The 21,598-nt window shown below is 36.1% G+C and overlaps 1 protein-coding gene across 3 annotated transcripts in view; it reads right to left on the reverse strand.

Annotated features, from left to right (window-relative positions):
* Nucleotides 1-21,598, reverse strand: part of ELOVL6 (ELOVL fatty acid elongase 6) — a 186,955-nt gene that overhangs the window by 159,176 nt on the left and 6,181 nt on the right. The gene's annotated exons all lie outside the window — the stretch shown is intronic.

The following is a 21,598-nucleotide window of genomic DNA, read 5'->3' on the forward strand; positions in this document are numbered from 1 at the left end:
ACTTACGATACAGCATTTTTCAATATGTAGAGTTCTCGTATTTTAAAGAACAGAATGACTATCTCAATGTTTAAAGTTGTGCTAATGGCTTATTCAGAAGTTTTTGAGGCCTTTAAGGAGCTGAAAAATAGCAGACCAATTAAGAAAGTTCCTTTTTCTGTTTTTAGCACAAAGTTTAAGATTTGGTGCTTAATTCTTGGGAAATGTTTATTAGCTACGATTAATATTTCAGTAGTGATCTTGCCCTCGTACTGCCTAATGAATATAGAGCCAGGTTATAGATGAATATAAAAGGGATTACTAAAGAAAAACAAGATTAAAACTGTTCAAGAGTGAATCAGCATTTTCTTGCTTTATTTTTAGCTTGTTATGTGAGCATTATATTGTTATATATTATCAGAATAAGAGTCCAATTCAACAGATACACCTAGAACTTTCTCAAATCTGCTATCTCACACGATGCAATTCCATTGATCTGGGCCTTCTTCAACAAAATGAACTCCCTCTCCTATCCCACCCCACCTTTGAAAAATACTGTCTTTGAATGGTTTCTGTGATTTTCCCTTTAAGTGCTGAGATCTTAAGCCAAAGAGGGAGAGAGGGCAGGTAGCACAGTGGGTGACTCAGTCTGCCTGGGTTTGAAGTCCAGCTCTGCTGATTACCACCAGCTGCTTAAACTCTCTGTACCTCATGCTCCTTATCTGAAAAATATGCCCAGTCACAATGCCTATGTCATTAACTGGGAGGTTAAGTGAGTTAATGTTCACAAAGCCTTTAGTAGGCACATGGTCAGTTCTCAATAACTGTTAGCGAATACCATTATCAAATGGTCAATATAAGTCTTTAAGGAAGCATTACTCATAATTTCCAGCAAACACACTCCAGTCACCTTCCACATTCATAAACGCAATGGCAAAAGAAGCATTGCATGTTCTTGTATGTATATACATATATATTTTACATTTTTTTGTTTGTTTTTAGGGTATGTAAAATTGATCTAACAATAACAAAGTAGAGATTTGGCACTATTTAATTGCATGATAGAGAAATTAATTATTTAAATTTCCACAATAAATCTTTTCTTTGAAACTATCCATCCTTTTCCCCAGTTCTCTCTGGATTTTCCCTTAGGAAACTACAACAAAATCTTTAACCTAATTCTCCTTTAATGAAATTTTTAATCTCCAGCCTTAAAGGCATGCTTTGTGATTCAAATTTGAAAGGACAGTTTCTCTCTCTGAAAAGACACCAGCCTTATCAGCATTCTGAAAAAGCATTTTTGCTGATAAATATAGGTAAGTGCTGCCATTCAAAATATGGGACTGACACTTGAACTCTGGATGTTACTTTCTACAACTGAATATCACTTTTAAGTACATGGATTAGAGGAACATAGTACCAATCCGTCCCACGTGCATGGATCAGATTCTTGGAAGGAAGGGGCTTCCTGAATACAATCCATATTTGATTTTGGTTGCTTAGAAAATGAATGAAGACCTTTCTTCCTTGAGAAATGTGATCTGGCTTTTTGGTTAGGTTAAAATAAACGCTTGCAAAAATAAATACATAAATACTTGCAGTAGTATTTGAAGTACTTAAAATTCTTGCTGATTTTTACTGTGGACTCTACAAACCACTTTTGAATCTCGTTAGAGTGCAACAGCAGAAATATGCCCCCTGGAATATGGGACTTTTCATTTGAGCCATATGCTACATAACGCAGGGAAAACAAACACAAAAATGAACAGCACCCGGATGCCCCAAATCTGCTTTTCTTCAAGTCCTAAAAAAGCAGAATTTAGAATCATGCTGACTTCCCACAATGCATGTTTGAGTACACCTTCCAGTCTGCCCTATGCAGAGTGAACCTGCAGGTATGTGTAAGAAAAGTACAAAAAAAAGCACACCATGCATCACCATAATAACATACTATTCCATCCATTTACTTTATCTACTTCTCTATGTATTCAAATAGCACCTCTGACCTGCTTCTCCGCCCAGACAGCACAAATTGTGTGTAAGAATGAACACAAACAGGGAAATGTGATCTCCATCTGTCATGGCACAGGAGTAGGCAGTAATGGGAAGCAGGTTGACTGTGACCCCAGCAGACCAATTTGCTCTCTGAGCACTAGTGCCAGGATGACAGTAACTGTTCCAAGTTCTGTTAATGCTTCTAACGATACCCTCAACCAGCCATTTTCTCATCTTAGAGTACCCATGTCTGATACATTTCAAAAAACTCCTGACCATCATCTAAAACGTTATTAGACCTGATGAGGACTGATTCGTTACCTAATTTCTAGATCTGCAGGAGGCCACTGTAATTTACCCTGTTATTAAATATGCCATGTCATTTAAAGCCTATGGCTGCATTTTGTCAAAACAACTTCCTGAACTGTGAAACATGCCTTGATTAACTGGTTGGTCCTTTTGTTAGATGTTTTGGCCAAAAAAAAAAAAAAAAGAAAAAAATGACATTACCTTCGATGCAAATTTGAAAATAAGATGCTAAATAAAATATCAGGATATAAAACCATGCAGCCATTTTATATAGATACTTCCATAATAATGAATGTTACTTTTGAATATGAATCCAAAAATAAAAATCCCATAAAAATTCCAAACGATGTACAGATGGTATCTCTTTTTGTGTGTGGCTCTGCTGAATCAGATTGGACTGTCTTAGACTTTTCTATTGCCCTTAGATTCCCTCATGCACTAAGCTTTAGTGTATTTCTGTAGCGTTAACATATATTCACTAGATTGAATCTGCGTTTCCTCTATTAGATATATTGGTCACAAATGCAAAGACCACAGGTGTAAGAATATATTTGAAATACCGGAAACAGTCACACAATATACCATGATCTTTACCTACATTTTTACTCTCACTCTGAAGTTGGCATATCTGTGAATCTAAACTCATCTCAAGAATTTAATCCAGTGAATGAACATAATTGTTCATAATTGTTAATTACTGGAATTAACTCCTAGGATTCTTGCTTATCTATTATTATCAATCAGTTTCCTTTCTCTTAATTTTTTTTTATGTGATCCTATGGACCATGTAATTAAAGACTGTAAATTGCATGTATATTATAATTTGCTACTTACAGTTAAGTAAAATTTATCATTAGAATACTGAAAAAAAAATAAACAGACTCATTATTGGGCTCATACTTAATCGGGACAAAGATCCTATTTAGACGAGGTCAAACAGAATCAGAGTGGGCCTTAATGCTTATGACTGGAATCCTTATAAGGAAAGCAGTCAGTCAGCAGAAGTCAGAAGACAGAGAAAACCACAGGAAGAGACCAAAGACATTGCCATATGACAGTGGCAGAGATGCAAGGCCAAGAACCCCAAGGATTGCTGGTAAGACCACCAGAGTACTAGACTCCAGGAGAAAGCATGGCATGATTTTGGACTTGTAGCTCCAAAACTCTGAGATAATAAATTCCTGTTGTACAGGACAACCCATTGTGTGGTATTTGTTATAGCAGCACTGGCAAACTAAGACAGTGAGTATACTGTGTGCAGCAAATTGATGAGTATTACCCAAAGGACATAATTCATACAAGAAAAAATCTAAAATTTATTGCATTTTTCACATCACTGGTTAAATTTAAGACTTTAATATTATTAGTCAATGTATTTTTATGCTTTTTTAAAACTACCAGTTTTCTTTTTTTCTGATTTCTAAGAAGGATAGAAAATGATATGAACCATGAAACAACATGAAATATGAAAAAAGTGCTATCTCCTTGAACTTTTCATGTCAGCTAGAACATTACAATAAAGAAACCTAATTCTTCCATGTACAATCTGGGACAAGAACTACTTAGCAACATGCGAAAATGTCCATTATATATTAAGAAAAAAAGCCAGGCTACAAAAAATACACAGTATGAATACTATGATGTTTTTGCTCAAAAGGAAAGAAAAACAATAGTGATGGATTGACAAAAAGAGAAGTTTAAAAAGGATTTGCACCAAAATGTTAGCATTTTATCTCAAAGTGATATTTATTTTCTCCTTTTTTGCTTCCCTATGTTTCCTACATTTTCTACGATGTACTATTTAAAGTTACTTGCTCTGGGCCTATCTGTAGAAAGCAGAAATTACAACTGATAGAAGTTAATTCCTTTTTAAAAATGTTTCTTTGGGAGTACGTGTCTTTGCTATCAAAATAAATCCTAGTACTTCTTTAACATTAAGTAAAGTCTTAAAGGAAAAAATAATTATATGTATTTCTCCAAATTCTAGACCTCCATATGCATAAATTCAATGATGAAGCAAAATATATACACAAAAAAAATATATACAGAAAACATAGTTGAAATATTAAATCTTTAAATCCAGCTGAACTCAGGAGGAAACGAGTACTGCTTTTTCTTTTCAAGTGAAGAAACAATTTAAGCTAACTATTGAAGACAACTGGCAACCTCCTGATTGTCTGGCCCAAGATCAATAAAAACAAAATTTATAGTAATACTACATTTCAGATGTCCTAGATTTTGCAAACAATTTAATAACAAGCTATTTAGAGCTGTTATATTGTAACTACATAAGGAAAACTGTTAAATCTATTAGAGCAGCTTTGATACAATAAACTGTAAACATAAAGGGCTTACAGTTCTGTTCGCCAGCTTCAGAATCCCTATTCCTTGTCCTTCCAGAATTGCTGGGGAAATTGGAGCTTCTGAACACCAAAAATTGTGTGGGGAAGGAATAGTCCCTTATTCCTTATCACAGATTTCTAAGGCTGAACTTTCCATTCCTTATCCAGGCTATCATTCTCAAAAACACAGTAATCTTTCCTTTAGTTTGTTCCATATGGTTCTTAATTTTAAGTGTATTATTTCATCTAGGTAATGCAAGTCAAAAAACAAAACAAAACAAAGCCAAAAAAAACAAACAAACAAACAAAAAAAACCCAAACCTCTGGTTTGCATGAATTATCCATATGAAATAATGCCCTCAATCTAAGCCCAAACAGTAGTTATGATGTGTTGACCTCTTCTTACTATCACAGCAGAATGAAAGGAGAGATTAGATTAAACATTTGCTGGATTTAAAATGAATTGAGCCCAATAAACACTTATTTTAAAAATTTCTATAATATTCATTCTTATTATATAATATATATTATTAAAATGAAGTATTTTCAAAATAAATTAAATTCAAATGTTCCCTAAGCATTTATAATGTGCAAAAATGTTTTAATGTTTGAGACTATCAGAAGTTTATAATGTGAAAATTTCTTTTAATGTTTTAAAAAGTCACATATGCAGGAGAACCTAAGACGGCAGCTAGGAGAGACAGGGCAAAAAATCACCTCCATAAAAAATACTAGATAAAAGCCAGAAAGTGACCCAGAACACCACTTCCAGTGATGCGCCAGCTGGACAAGTTCTGCTAAATCCACAGGGACTGTGCACTTGGTGAAACCGGGAGTCTGCATTCTGAAACGTGTGAGTGAGTCTACTGAACATCCAGCAGCCACACTGTGGTGTGGGGAAACTGAGGGTTGGAGTTTGAAGGTGGACTAGTTCTTTTTTTAAAAAAACCCAAAAGCGGCTGCAGATATGGCAGCGAGAACCACACAGTGAAGCACGGCAGGAAAGGGCTGTGCGAACGCCTCAATATCTGGGCTGGAAGATAGCCTTTTGCACACCCGCTGCTAATTGTCTTGGAGCAAGGCAGGCAGAGGAGAGCCAAAAGGGGAAAAAAACCATGCCCCTTGCAGCCATCTTCCTGGCAGGCTGTGAATGCTCCTGCCCAGTGCTGGAGCCACAGCCCAGGGCTGCGCCAAGGGACCCAGTGTGATGGGAAGTGTTTCTGGCAACACCGAGCACACGACACAATATCAGGCGCGGACAATAGCCTTTCTTGCACCTACAGCTAATTATCCTGGAGCTGGGAAGGTGGAGCTGTGCAAAAAGGGGGAAATTAACACACCGCATTCAGCCATCCTTACAGCAGGCTGGGAATGCCCCTGCATGACCCGGCAGCCCAAGGCTTCCCTTGAGGGATAGTACACACTTGTGACATAGCACAGCCTTCCCTCAGCAGAGGCCCTAGAAGAGCATGGCTGGGAAGAGGAACCCACTCGGAAATCCCAGGGACCCTATGCCAATACCAAGAACTTGTGGGTCAGTGGCAGAGAAAATCTGTGGTGAGACTGAAATGAAGGTTTAGACTCTTGCAACAGCCTTAAATCTCCAGGAACACCTGGGAGGTTAGATTATTAAAGCTGCCCTCTCTCCCTAACTGCTCAGACACACGCCACACATTCAGGGCAGACAGCACCAACAACACACCCAAACTTGGTGCACCAATTGGACCCCACAAGAACCAGACCCCCACACACCACAAAGACAAAGTTGGGGAGAACTGACTTGAGGGGAATAGGTGACTTACAGATGCCATCTCCTGGTTAGTTAGAGAAAGTGTATGCCACAAAGCTGTAGATCTGACAAATTAAAGATTGGTGTTTGAATAATCCTTCATATCCTAAAAGAACTCTACCAAGTAAAGCAAACGCCAAGAGTCCAAAAACAACAGAAAATTTTAAAGCATATGAAAAAACCAGACGATATGAATAACCCAAACCCAAACACCCAAATCAAAAGATCAGAGGAGACAGTACTTGGAGCAATTAATCAAAGAACTAAAGACAAACAATGAGAGCATGGCACAGGGTACAAAGTACATGAAGAAGAGCATGGCACAGGATATAAAGGACATGAAGAAGACCCTAGAAGAGCATAAAGAAGAAATTGCAAGAGTAAATAAAAAAAATAGAAGATCTTATGGAAATAAAAGAAACTGTTGACCAAATTAAAAAGATCCTGGATACTCATAGAGGAAGATGAACAACGACTCAGCAACCTCAAGAACCACAGAACGGAAACTGAAAGAACAAAAGAAAGAATGGGGAAAAATATTGAAAAAATCAAAAAGGATCTCAGGGATACAATAGATAAAATAAAACATTCAAATTTAAGACTCATTGGAGTCCCAGAAGGGGAAGAGAAGGGTAAAGGTCTAGAAAGAGTATTCAAAGAAATTGTTGGGAAGAACTTCCCAAACCTTCTACACAATATAAATACACAAAGCATAAATGCCCAGTGAACTTCAAATAGAATAAATCCAAATAAACCCACTCCAAGACATATTCTGATCAGACTATCAAGTACTGAAGAGAAGGAGCAAGTTCTGAAAGCAGCAAGAGAAAAGCAATTCACCACATAAAAAGGAAACAACATAAGACTAAGTAGAGACTACTCAGTGGCCACCATAAAGGTGAGAAGGTAGTGGCATGACATATTTAAAATTCTGAGAGAGAAAAATTTCCAACCAAGAATTCTTTATCCAGCAAAACTCTCCTTCAAATTTGAGGGAGAGCTTAAATTTTTTGCAAACAAATGCTGAGAGATTTTGCTAATAAAAGACCTACCCTACTTCAGATACTAAAAGAGCCCTACTGACAGAGAAACAAAGAAAGGAGAGAGAGATATAGAGAAATTTAACAGACATATATAGAACATTATATCCGAAATCACCAGGATACAAATTCTTCTCTAGTGATCACGGAACTTTCTCCAGAATAAACCATAGGCTGGGACATAAAACAAGCCTCAATAAATTAAAAAAAAATGAATTTATTCAAAGCACATTCTCTGACCACAATAGAATACAAATAGAAGTCAGCAACCATCAGAGACTTAGAAAATTCACAAACACCTGGAGGTTAAAAATGAGGGGGAGATGAAAACATTCCCGGATAATCAAAAGCTGAGGGACTTCATCACCAGTAGATCAGTCCTATAAGAAATGCTAAAGGGAATTGTGTAGGCTGAAACGAAGGGACACTGAACAATTGACTGAAACCACATGAAGAAATAAAGATTTACAGTAAAGATCACATGGTAAATATAAATACCAATACCACTGTATTTTTGATTTGTAACTCCACTATTTACTTCCTACAGGATCTAAAATATATAAACGGTAATGATAAATCAGTGGTTTAGGACTCGGTGTAAAATATGTAATTTTTGACAAGAACTACATAAAGGTGGGGGAATGGAGGAGTATAGGAACATAGTTTATGTGTCCTATTGAAGTTAAGTTTGTATCAAAGAAAACATGATTGTTATAGACTTAAGATATTAAATTTAAGCCCCATGGTAAACACAAAGGAAGTATCAGAGAATAGGATCATAGAGATGAAAAGTAGAGTATGGGTTATGAGAAGTGGGGAAAGGGGCAATGGGGAGTTAATAAGAAATGAGTGTAGGGTTTCTGTTTGGGGTGAAGGGAAATTTCTAGTAATGGATGGTGGGAAGGTAATGGCATTGCAGCATTGTGAATGTGATTAATTCCACTAAAAGGAATGCTTGGGAGGGTTTGGAATGGGAAGATTTATGCTGTATATATGTTTCCACAGTTGAAAAAAAAGACAGTCTAAATAGGTAATGACAATTAAATGCCATAGATGATCCTGGATGAGATCTAAGAATAGAGGAGAAGAGGCTCAAAAGGACACAGTTGGGACATAAGAAAGAAATGAAATATACAATGCAAGCTTTGTATCAATGTTAAATTTCTTGAACTTCTTAACTACACTTAATATGATTACATAAATGAATACTCTTGTTCATAGGAAATGTATATGAGAATTACATTATTTGTTCAAGGATGTGTGCAACTTGCTCTTACATGTTCAGAAGACAGAGCAATAGATGATGGATGATAGGGAGGGAGGGAGAGATGGAGGGAAAGAAAGAAATGGTAAAGTGACAAAATATTAAAGTTGGTAGATTGGGGTATTGGTGGAGGGGGGTTGGGGTATACTGGAGTTCTGTGTATGGGGTTTGTATTACTTTTGCAAGTGTTCCTGTAAGTTTGAATTTATTTCAAAATAAAAATTTAAAAAAAGTTAGATATACAATCATATAGCACTTACTCTCTAATGAAAAGAACTGTATCAACATAATAACACAGGTTGCTGTAATCAGAACATCTTAAGCTTCATAAGCTTTAATTTTAATATTAAAAGATTTAAAAGTTGCTGTAGAATATGAAGATAGGTATAACTTATGCTATATTTTGGGGGTAGTTTTCAAAATTAAAAAAAAACAAAACAAAAAACCCAATCTCTGTAATAGGAAAAGACTTTCCTTAAAAAAAAGTTAAAAAAAAAAGTAAAACAAAAAAACCTCAAGAAAGGAGATAAATATACCTTTTCTTCTATTACAGAAGAAAAAGTCAGTAATTGAATTATTATATTTACTTGAAGAAAAGTTGTCTTATGAAGAAATAGTATGTTACTTACTGCTTTTAGAAAATTCATCTAAAATGACTAGAAAATGTTAATTATGCAATATTTTCCTTAGATTCTGATTCTGTTTTATATTCCCTTTTTTGCTTCTCCAGAGGTTTTCTAACCTATTATTTGTTTTCTTGCATCCAAAAGGAATGCTTATTTAAGTTATCTATAACAATGGATTTTTTTCTAAATTTATAGAAAATATGAAACCAAAAGATCATCACTGAATCATTCACAAAAGATTTTAAAAAAGCATACCCCATATAATTTCGAACAATTCTTCTCTAAGCATTCTTTCCCTTCTCCTGTACCCTTCTGCTTGAAAGCTGAGAGGATGGAGAGGAAGAGATTCTTATGAAATAAGTCTTTCTACATCCAGGCTAATTTCCTAGATCCTGGCTAATTAGGTGTGCCAGTTTGAATGTATTATGTCCCCCCAAACGCCATTATCTTTGATGTAATCTTGTGTGGGCAGATGTTATCAGTGTTGTTTAGACTATAATTCTTTGAGTGTTTCCATGGAATGTGCCCCACCCAACTGTAGGTGACAACTCTGATTAGATATTTCCATGGAGGCATGGCCCCACCCATTCAGGGTGGGTCTTGATCAGTGGAGCTATATAAATGAGCCGACAGGCAGAGGGAACTCAGTGCAGCTGTGAGTGATGTTTTGAAGAGGCGCTACAGCCAAGAGGGACACTTTGAAGAAAGCACAGGAGCTGCAGATGAGAAAGCAGACTCTTGCTCCAGAAAAGCTAAGAGAGGACAAATATCCCAAGTGCAACTAAGAGTGACATTTTTGAGGAACTGCAGCCTAGAGAGGAACGTCCTGGGAGAAAGTCATCTTGAAACCAGAACTTTGGAGCAGACGCCAGCCACGTGCCTTCCCAGCTAAGAGGTTTTCCGGACACCATTGGCCATCCTCCTAGTGAAGGTACCCGATTGCTGATGTGTTACCTTGGACACTTTATGGCCTTAAGACTGTAACTGTGTAACCAAATAAAACACCTTTTATAAAAGCCAATCCATCTCTGGTGTTTTGCATTCCAGCAGCATTAGCAAACTAGAACACTAGGTCAGCTATAGAGTAACTATAATATAAAAAAACAATAAAAAAAAAACCCTCCATGGACTTGAAGGCAATTCCCCCTCCCCCTCTTCTCTCTAAAAGGAAGTCCAGAGGATCCAAGAGTCCAAAGCAATGCCCAGGACCGATAAGAACGCCCCACAGAGCCTTCCTTTCTCACCGTTCCCAACCAGCTCCTAGAACTTCTTGCCCAATCAGACATACAAGATTCCCTGGATCCCCTAGGCCTGATTTCTGCAGTATGGTGGCCCCCTTAATACTCTCATTTCAGAAAGTAGCAAAATCCTTCTAGCTCCTCTAAATCAGACACAATCTCCCAGGCATTCCACAGTACTGGATATATTTGTTAATGCTGTATTCCAGGTACGTGTGAGCATCTGTTTCCAGGTGCCACAAGGTCCCAGAGCCAATTATTCTCTTCATTTTTTTCTCTCTAGGGACAAGTTTACGTTTAATCTTTTATCTCTATTAGATTAGATTACTGTTGTCCCTGGGGAACCTCTACCCCATTAGATACATTCCTGAAGCCCATATCTAAAAGGTGTAATGCTAAAGTCAAATTAATGTCTTTTATCACTCTCCTTTATTGAAAGATACGTGATGCTTTTCTACTAAAAATATCCAAACTGTTTTATTGGCAAAGGACAGCAATAGTAAGGCTCATCTCTACCTTAATCTGAGAAGGTGTATTCATTTGGAATAAGGTTGTGCAGTTCGACGTCCTCACAGTCTTTATGTTTAGCTGTATTGCTTATTTTAATGTTATTAAAAACATGTTTGCTAAAAAACCTTTGCTACCTGAACCAGATGTTGAGCATATACTTTTGTAAAAAGAAATTATCTTTCATCATAAAACATAAGTATGTTACAGCTAATGCAGAAAATGGGATAATGAAGCCACATGCAAATATTATACCCCCCATACCTACCCAGAAAATAATATAAAACAGATTATAGAAAACTGAAGAAACAGGTCCATTATACGACTACATTTATCATGTGGTATTTTTTTCTCTTGTTTTTCCTTTCTTGTGCACACAACTCTCTCCATCCCCACACTTTAGCAAAGCCTTTTTTTTTTTTAAAGTGACTTCTTTCTGATTGGAGCAGATGATTTGAGTAACTAGAAAAGAATTAATAACACCCAACAATTACTATGATTTCACTAAGAACCAGTTATGCCAAATTAATGCCCTTTCTTCTTAAAAATAAGATTAAATGGAAAGAATAAAATAAGTATTATCATTGTTTTAATAAGGCACTGAACAATCTCCCATGATTCATTTAAGGACAAGATAAAGATGTGCTGGATCATAAATTGTATACATTTGAAAGTGAATAAATATACATGCTAAATTCTATGATGGGCACCAATTTCAAAACTAGAAGAGAAAATACTAACCTGTTCATGAACCAAGTATCAGAAAACAACAAAAGAAGAAGCAATGGATTTTGAAGGGTGGAGGAGGAAGGCTTTGGAATTCTCATACGGATAGGTGGAGGTGGAATAAGCACAGTTAGGAAGAACGTTTTCAGTCTGATTTTGAACGGCCTTTCAAATAATTCAAAATTTTGAATTTATCCTACAGATAAATGGAAACCATTGGACGTTTTCACCCACAGGAGTGACATGATCAAATCTGTGACTTAGAAAGATAATGCTGGATGCCAAGGAAGAGAATGGAGGTAGGAAAGTGAATAAAGGAGACCAATAGCAATGGGAATAAACACAGAGAAATGGAACTGAAAGCCAGATCATCCAAGATTTGGTTGTGTTTTAGAGGTGGGAGAGGAGTGAGGCAAGGATTTCAGCTTGGGCATGGTTATATCCTGGTACCAGGTAGAAGACAAAGAAGGCAGAGGTTTGGCAGCAGCAGAGGAGTTCAGTTTGTGAATTCAATGATTTGAGAAAACAAACCCAAAGAATGTGGATGGAATCAGTGTAATCCAGAGCAGTGTTTCCCACTAAAGGCAAGTCTAAGAATCATCTGAGAAGATTTCACAGTAACACTTGCCAAGGTTCCTCCATAGACCTGCTAAATCTGAGTCTCTGAGACAAAGCCTGTGCATTGGCATTTTGGGGGAAACAAACTATCCAGGCCAATCTGGCCCAACTATCTGGTTAAGGAATGACTACTCTAAGAGATTTCAAATTGAGAAATTCATGAAATCAGGGGGTTATTCCTACGCATTATATAAATATTCCTTTTTAGTTTCTAGTGTATTAGAATAGGTAGAAGGAAATACCTGAAACTGTTGAATTGTAATCCAGTAGCCTTGATTCTTGATAATGATTATGTAACTATATAGCTTTTATTGTGTGACCACGTGATTGTGAAAACCTTGTCACTGAAACTCCCTGGATCCAGTGTATGGGCAGATAAGTAATAAAATAAAGATAAAAAAATATATAAATAATAGGGGGGATAAGGGGTATGGGATGCTTTAGGTGTTACTTTTGATTTTTATTTTTTTAAATTTTTATTATTTTTGGGGGGGGAGTAATGAAAATGTTCTAAAATTGATTGTGGTAATGAATACACAACTATGATGATATTGTGAGCCATTGATTGCATACTTTGGATGGATTATATGGTGTGTGAATATATCTCAAAAAATTGCATTAAAAAAAAAAAGAATGACCACTGACTTAGAGCATGGTTCTTAAACTTTTTTTTACCCCAAACTTCATTCTTATTAAAAATAGAACTCAGTAATAACAAAGAACTGGGGAAGAACCAGATACCTAAGTGGCACAATTATACACAATATCAGCGATCATAAAATACAGGTTTTTAAAAAAGTATTTTATAAATATGAATGCAAGAACAGAAATTAAAGATCAACTACAACTCAAGACAAACCTAGTGGTTCACGATAATAGAATGTCCTTAAAATATCCAGCATATCATGTGGATAAAACTGCTTTAAAAAAATAAAATAAAATAAAATATAAAAATATGCAGAATATCATATACACAGTAGGAGCTTTGCCATGTTCCAAAGCACCCATGTGGCAGCCTTCTTAACAGAATACTGAATGCTCTAGAACCCCCAGTTCTGATATTTGCTAATTTCAATTTGTAAGTGCCCAATTTTTGTATGCTTTTATAAACCATTTAGTAGTTTCCTATAGGTAATATTTAATTCCTCAAACCAAATAAAATATTTTTTTAAATTTATTTTTCAGAAGTATCCATGTGGATTACCAGTAGACTGCAAATGACATTTGAGAAATAGCTTATATAAGAAAGTTTAGAGAAGTCACAGAGCAATTTTCAAGTACCTCCACGACTATTATGCAGAAGGAGGAATAAAATACAGCTAGATTCAGAACTAGGACTAACAGAGGGACTTTTTAGAGATATAACTTTTGGGTTAATATGTAGAATCCTCAAACAACCAGAGCAGCCCCAAGTGGAATAGACTGAGAGGGGCTAACGTAGTGGAGAGTAAAGAAAAGAATTGCTCTAGCACGTAGGAGACTAGTCCCAATGACCAACATATACTTTTCTATTGCTATCATGCATAACTTTCCCTGTAATCAAGAAAACTTATTTTAAGATGCTTGGTAGCCTGTCTCTTTCCTTGTGGCCCCAAACAAGATACAAATGAACCAGGAGGCAATGCACAATGATAATCTCCTTTTTTTTTTTTCCTTCTGACCCTCCACATTTGCCGGAATGTTCTCAAACTCTACCATTGCAGTCACTTTACTCCAGGGGTCTTTATACACTCTCCCCTGAAGTTAGGTGAGAACTTCCCAAGGAGTGCTCATTCATGAATAGTTTTAAAGGCATCGATGAAGAGATCCTCAATATCCCATACGTACTCTTTACTAAAACTGCTTAAAAATATGCCTGGGCTCCAAATAGACCTTCTCTAATTTCACAAAAGACAGACACACTCCAAATCTGACTATGTTCTTTGATGTCTTAATCTTAATCTGTTTGTATTTTCATCATCAATACCAATTCTTGCACTCCTTGTGGGCCCTTTTTCACAAGGGCATAAAGTTTCCACATCTCCATGACACTTACTACCTACCAGACAACAAGAGAAAGCACGATATCATTGCGCTGACAAGTGGATGCGTCTCAAATCTCAAATTTGACCTCAGCAAAATTTAAAGCCACTTCATGTTCCAGTCTTCAGGTCAATTTCCAATCATCGAAGCTGCAAGTTTTAAAGCCAAAAATTCCAAGTATGGACAATACTTGGTTAAAAGGGGTATCACTTTGCAATTGACAGGGACCCAGGAGACAGTCCATTTATGACTAAGTATTAGCTTGGAGTCTAGCTGTAAAACAACTTATAAGAGAAAACTAGTGCATGAAGTTCTCTTATTTAACTTTACCAAGAAAGGAAACTGCCAGGCCTCTTTCACTGAAATCAAAAGTCTTTAAACAATGTCCAAAGACTTACTTGAAGCATACACTTGCAAGCTCATAACCCCCAAACTTTCAACCATGATCATTTCATTGATTGATATAGGGTGATTTTATCTTTACTGTGTACAATGTATATAAAGACTATTTCACACTTTTGCTGAATAAATTATTAAATGAGATAATCTCAAGTGTTTCTTTAGGAAATAATTTAGTAATCAGTGTTTATTACCAGGACTGCCTATGCTTCACATTGTTTGTCATGTGTGAATAAAGATAAAGCAAAGCTTCTACAATGTTTCCAAATGTTCACAGCAGAGCTGCCCCCACACTGAAATAAACGGTTTGTATTAACAATGTTTTCTCTTGCCAGGATCTTTCAAAAGTAGACTATACATTTCTTCAAGCTAAAGCTGAAGTCATACATTTTCTTTTTTCTCAATGTTCATCTTGCAAACAGCCTCCCTTCTCCCTCTTGATCCCATAGAATCCATGGTATAGCCAATAATGGTAAAATAATCCACATGCTGGACACTGTTCTAAGGGCTTAATGTACATTAACTTATTTGTTTAAATCTCACAACAATCCTCACAACCTGCTAAGGTAGATTTCATTACCATCATCATCTCCTCTTCCTCCTCCTCCTCCTTCTTCTTCATCCCTGATACTATCTCCAATTTGGAGATGAGGGAACTGAAGCAGAGAGGGCCTAATTAACCTGCCCAAAGTTCACTCAGCTCCTAAGTGGTAGAATCAGGATTTGAACACAGCCAGGCTGTCTCCAGATTCCCTGGCTTGGCCACTGTACTATAATACCTCAGTGAATACTCATCACCACATCTGTGAAATACCGAAAAATAAATGCAAATCAGTGTAAAAATAAGTAAGAATTCAAAGAGACAAATGCTTCTCTATTCACACTGAGCGGGATGATTCCAGCTGACAGAAGCTATTGTCTTTTCTCCTCTTCTCCCTCCTTTCCTCCCTGAATCTACTGACCTATAGGTTATTGATAAAGAGATAAACAGTTATTTATATTAATTTAGATGGTGATGGAAAATACATTTCTATTTCATATACTGAATTAGCATAGGAGCTAGTATAGAGAACTCCCAACTATGGAAAGTTACAGTATTAGAGACCACAGAAATCATACTGAAGAAGAAATTATTTGCAACTAGACATGCAAATTAGATAGAAGGTTAATATCCTTAATAGATACTAAGTATAAGCAAATAGCTTATTAGGAAAGGACAGGCACTGATAATTCAAAAGAACAAATGGAAAATAAACACAAGGAAAACTTTTGAATTTCACTAGAAATCAAAGAAATACAAATATACAATAGAATGTCACTTTCTCCATATCAACTTATTAAAGATGTTTAAAATGTGGTCATCTTCAATGATAGCAAGGGTGTGGATACTCTCCTTCCCTGCTGGAGAGTAAATGGTTCAACTTTTCTGGAAATCAATCTGGCTGCAGATATCACAAACCTTAAAAAAAATCATTACACCTTGGACATTATAATTTACAATTATTTATTTATCCAAAGAAATTAGATAAGTGAAAGATTAATATAAAAATGTGTATATTATAATCATATAATCAGAGGATTACTTCCAATAGCAAAATATTAGAAACGTTCAACATTAAGGGAATGGCTACTGAAAAAATTTAAGTTCAAACAATAAATTATTAAATAGCCACTGAAAATAATTCTTATGGAGGGTTTTAATGACCTGAAGAAAACATTACATTGTGAAGATGAAAAAGAGCAACATAAAAGTTGTAATGAGATAGCAAACGTAAAGTGCCTAGTACCATCCCTGGCACATGTTAGGGGGCTCAATCTGTTACTGCCATATACTGAATAATCTAAAGTATATCAAAAAAAAATTTTTTTTTGCAAACAAGCCTGAAGGAAATATGATAAAATAACAGCGATTTCCTCTGACTAGGAATCAAAACCGCATTTCTTTCCTGCATCTTAGTATTTTTTATGTTTTCATTTCTTTTTCCTACAATAAGTTTCTTACTTTAAAATCTGGAAAAGAACTTAAAATAAAAAATAAAATTTTAAAACATACTCTTTAATTCCTCATGTTTTAAGAGCTGACCTCCAAGAACGGGGATATCCCCAATGCACATATTTTTTATTTTCTTCTGAAACCTGCGCAGAGGAAAGACTAGCTGCAGGCGGCATCCAAAGGGATTCTTTAGTTATGATAAAGACTCTCAAAGTATAGATCCAAAGCTGAGTGTATGACACTAATGTCACAGAGAACACAGAACGTATTTTATAGACCAAAGCTTTAAAGAAAAATTTTCCAAATCTGTTCTCATAGTTTTGTTTTATGTGAGACTGTGAATATTTTATGATAGATGCATCATTAAAGGTGACATGGCTTTTTTCAATTATAAAAGTGTTGATAGATATTTGAGCAAGTGATATTCATTAAAAACAATAATTCTTAATGATTAAAATATTTTTCTACAGTTTAATGTTCATTATATCCAGTAATGCTAAGCAGTGCTCTTTGTAGCTATTCTGGAATCATTTAGTGAAATACTAGAAGACAGGGATACTTGTGAGACCATTAACTAAACCACAGGTAATGTACATGTTTATAGTGCTGTGAAGTTTTCAAGTGTATTGTTGTATTGAGTATCACACTTCATATTCAAATAAGGGGAAGACTGGTGCCTGGGTGCCCTGCCATCCTGGCTCCAGAAAACAGTCAAGGTTCTGCAGTGACAGGGTGAGCCCTAAATCAAGAACAAGGCCACTTAAAAGCACTAGGATTTCATAGCACACTGGCTGGCCCCCCTTCCACCCTTCACTGGCTCTGTAAAGAGCTGGCCATGCTCCCATTGTGGTCCTCTGGTTCTAGTACCAGAATGAGCAAGGAGAGTAGCCCTCCTGGGAGCCTGTGTGTCTGGCGCAATCTCTCTGAGGGACCCACCATCCAAGAATATGCACAGTACATAGAAGGCAGTTCACAGAGCTCTCTCCTACTGAATGATGTGGTTGAGTAGCCAAGTGGCTGCCTGAGGCAAAGGACTGCCGGCTGTAGGACATACAGTGCAGTGTCAGGGACAGGGAAATATTTCCCAGGCAAAAGGGGACATTTATATCCATGTAAATGGAGAAATTCCTAGGGCAGCATGTACATATTCAAGACAAGACCCATGAACAGAAAGGATCAGGAGGCCCCTACAATTTGGCCTAGAGCTATTCTCTAAACTAACTATATGAATAATCCCTGAAGCAGAGCACTTGCACAAGTCAATCTGCAAAGACCAGGAAAGCTGTTTTCTTTTTTTACCTTTTTGTTGTTGTTGTTAGCTCCTGGCATTCAAGAAAAACTCGATAACGCTAGCTGGATATAAGGTTAAGGAACAGATGCCTCAGTGTCTAAAGTCCAGCAATATCAAAATGTTCCGGTTTCAACCAAAGATTACAAAACACAAAAAAACAGAAAGCACTGACCCGGGCAAAGGAGAAATTAAAGCATTAGAAACTACCAATAAGGAGGAATAGACTTGGGACATACATTAAAAAAAGATCCTAAATATCCTAAAAGAGCTAAAGGAAAACATGGACAAAGAACTAAAGGAAATCAAAAAAACAATAAACACAAAGAGACAATCAGTAAAAAGATGGAAATTTTGAAGGAAAATCAACCAGAACTGTAGACCACAGTAGCAGAAATGTAAAATTCCCTCTAGGGGTTCAGCAGCAGATTGAAGCTGGCAGAAGAATCAGTGAACTTGAAGAAAAGACAATTAAAATCAGTCAGCCTGAGAAACTGAAAGAAGAAAGAAGAAAAGTGAACAGAGGTGGAGGAACCTGTGGGACACCATCAAGCATACCACCATGCACAAAGTCAGAGTCCCAGAAGAAGAAGAGAGAATATTCAAAGAAACAATGGCTGAAAACCTCAAAATTAACCAAAGACATGAATATACACATCCAAGATGCTCACCAAACTCCAAGCAGGATAAACCCAAACAGACCTACACCACAACATATTATAAACAAACTGTCAATGCCAAAGTTAGAGAATTCTGAAAGCCACGGAGAGAAGTAACATGTCACACACAAGGGAGTTGCAATAAGATTAAGTGCCAATCACTCATCAGAAACCATGGAGGCAAGAAAGTAGCGCAATAACATTTAAAATGCTGAAAGCAGAAAACTGTCATTCAAGAATTCTAAATGCAGCCAAACTGATTAAGACGTTCCAAGATAAACAAAAGCTGAGGGAGTCACTGCTAGACTTGACCTACAGGATATGCTAAAGAAAGTACTGCAAGTTGAAAGGAAAGAACAATAGACAATAGACCAAAGCCACATGAAGAAATAAATATCTTCAGTGGCAGTAATGACAAGGGTAATATAAATGCCAGTACTATTTATTGTATTTTGTGTTTATAACTCCATTTTTACTTCCTACAGGATCTAAAAGGCAAATGCATAAAGTATAATAATTAATCAGTGGTTTTCGATCCCTAATGTGTAAAACATGTTATTTGTGACAAGAACCACATGAAGGTGAAGGGACAGAAGAGTATAGGAACATAACTTATGTATACTATTGAGGTTAAGTTGTTTTCAAAGCAAACAAGTGTTATAGATTTAGAATGTTAAATTTAGGCCCCATGGTAACTACAAGGAAAACACAGGAGAATAGGCACACTTACAGAGACAGAAATTACATGTTGCTGGGGGAATGGGGGAGAAAGAATGGGGAATTGATTCATGGTGGGTATAGGGCTTCTGTTTGAGGCAATGGGAAAGTTTTGGTGGTGGAAGGTGGTGAGGGCACCAAAATATTGAGAATGTGATTAATCTCACTGAATGGTGTGCTTGGGAGTGGTTGAGATGAGAAAGTTTATGTCATATATCTAAGTTCTCAATTAAAAAATAAAGAGCAACAAAAGAGACAAGGACAGTTAATTGCAATTCATGGTCCTGGGTGGGATCTAACAAGGGAGATAAGAGGCTCATGGGAACATTGTTGAGACATATGAAAAGTTGGAGTGTGGACTCTGGGCTTTACATCAGTGTTGGATTTCTTAAGCTTGATAGCTGCACTTGGGGCAGTTCCATGGATGTGTGTCCTTGTTCTTGGGAAATGTACAGGGCAGTAATAAGTATTCAAAGAACATAATGTATGTAACCTATACTCATGGATGAACAAGCATAATGGATGGATGGATGGATGGATGGATGCAGCAAATGTGGCAAGGTGTTAAAATTGGTGGCTCTAGGTAACTGGGCAGAAGGGGTGTGTTGGAGTTCTCATGTGTGGGGTTTATACTATTTCTGTAACTGTCTTGTGGGTTAGAAAGAATTTTACATAAAAAGTTTTAAAAAAATACTTTCATATGTATATGTACATGTGTGCAACAATGTATAGTATACACATATATATTTATCATGAATTTTCTTTGATCTTTTGATGATCTTCAAAGAATGATTTTGTATATTGTCCATTAAGTTAAGAGTTAAATAGTTGATTCAAATCCTTATTAAATATCAAGCCAAAAATTCAGCCTCAAAATTCAAATGATCATTTGAAAAAAAACTAGCTCCAAGGATAGGTGCCAATAAAATTAAGGGTTGAGCTAAAATATCCAAAATTTACATTTTAAGAAAACAGAATAACACTTATTTCACTTAAAATATGTGATCATAAAATTGATTTAAAATAGCAGGAACACCTGTCTCCAAAATACATTATATCAATAATATTCTCCTTGTCTTATTGCAATTAGGAACTTTTTCTAAAAACGCTTTAGAAAACTAAAGTATACAACCCTGAAGGAAATAGAATAAAAGTATTAGAAACTATGAGTGAATATCCAGTAAAATTACTTCCAGTCACCATGCCTGTTTATCTCAGCAAAGATGAATCTAAATCTTTTTCAGGTGTTCATTTTTTTTTAGCGGCCAGGCTTAAAGTTAAATTTCAAAAAGTTCACAGTAAGTAACTAAAGTTTCCATGAAGGTACTTGTAATTCCAGTATACCAGGATTACAACAAAGATCATGAATGCTCAATATACAACTGATCATGATAAATACTTAAATGTGAACTTAGATGTTTTACATGGCCCCTGCTCTGGGATGATTTTGTATAGGAGCATAGTCAACTTAAATTACAAATTCATGTGTTTGACTCCAGGGCAAAAATTTCTAAAACAGGATTACTGGAGTTTAAATATAATTAGATGCTGTATTTAAAGTTCTCTGAAATCTGAATAACTATACAAATACCACATTTGTACCTGCCCATACACACACATAACAATCAAAATATTGATAAAGAAATGAAGTTATGAGCCTTAAAATTTCAGTAAAGCTATGTTATAGTTCCATTCAGATATCCTAGGGCTAGCAACAGAACTAACGTCTGTGGTATAGATAACTTCCGTAGTAAACTTTCCTAGGTAAATGCCTCTGCTCTCCTAACAAAGGTCAGTGGAAAGCAAATGGGAGTGGACTGATTTCAACCTAGGGGCAAATAAAAGTAGAGAGCTGAGACAACTTTTGTGGACTGATGTCTGGTTCCTATTTACAAAGGATAGCTTAGCTCACTTGTATCCATACATGAAAAATTAAGCAGATTGAAACAATTTTTTGGATATCTCAGAAAATACCTGAAATACCCAGGTCAGTGAAGCAAGACTGAATTCTTGAATTCCCTGAACAGTGCCATACTCCATTTTACTTTGTTGATGAAAGATTGATTAGATGGTTATTTTTTACCGTC

The sequence above is a fragment of the Choloepus didactylus genome, chromosome 3 (assembly GCF_015220235.1).
Source record: "Choloepus didactylus isolate mChoDid1 chromosome 3, mChoDid1.pri, whole genome shotgun sequence".
Taxonomy (NCBI): domain Eukaryota; kingdom Metazoa; phylum Chordata; class Mammalia; order Pilosa; family Megalonychidae; genus Choloepus; species Choloepus didactylus.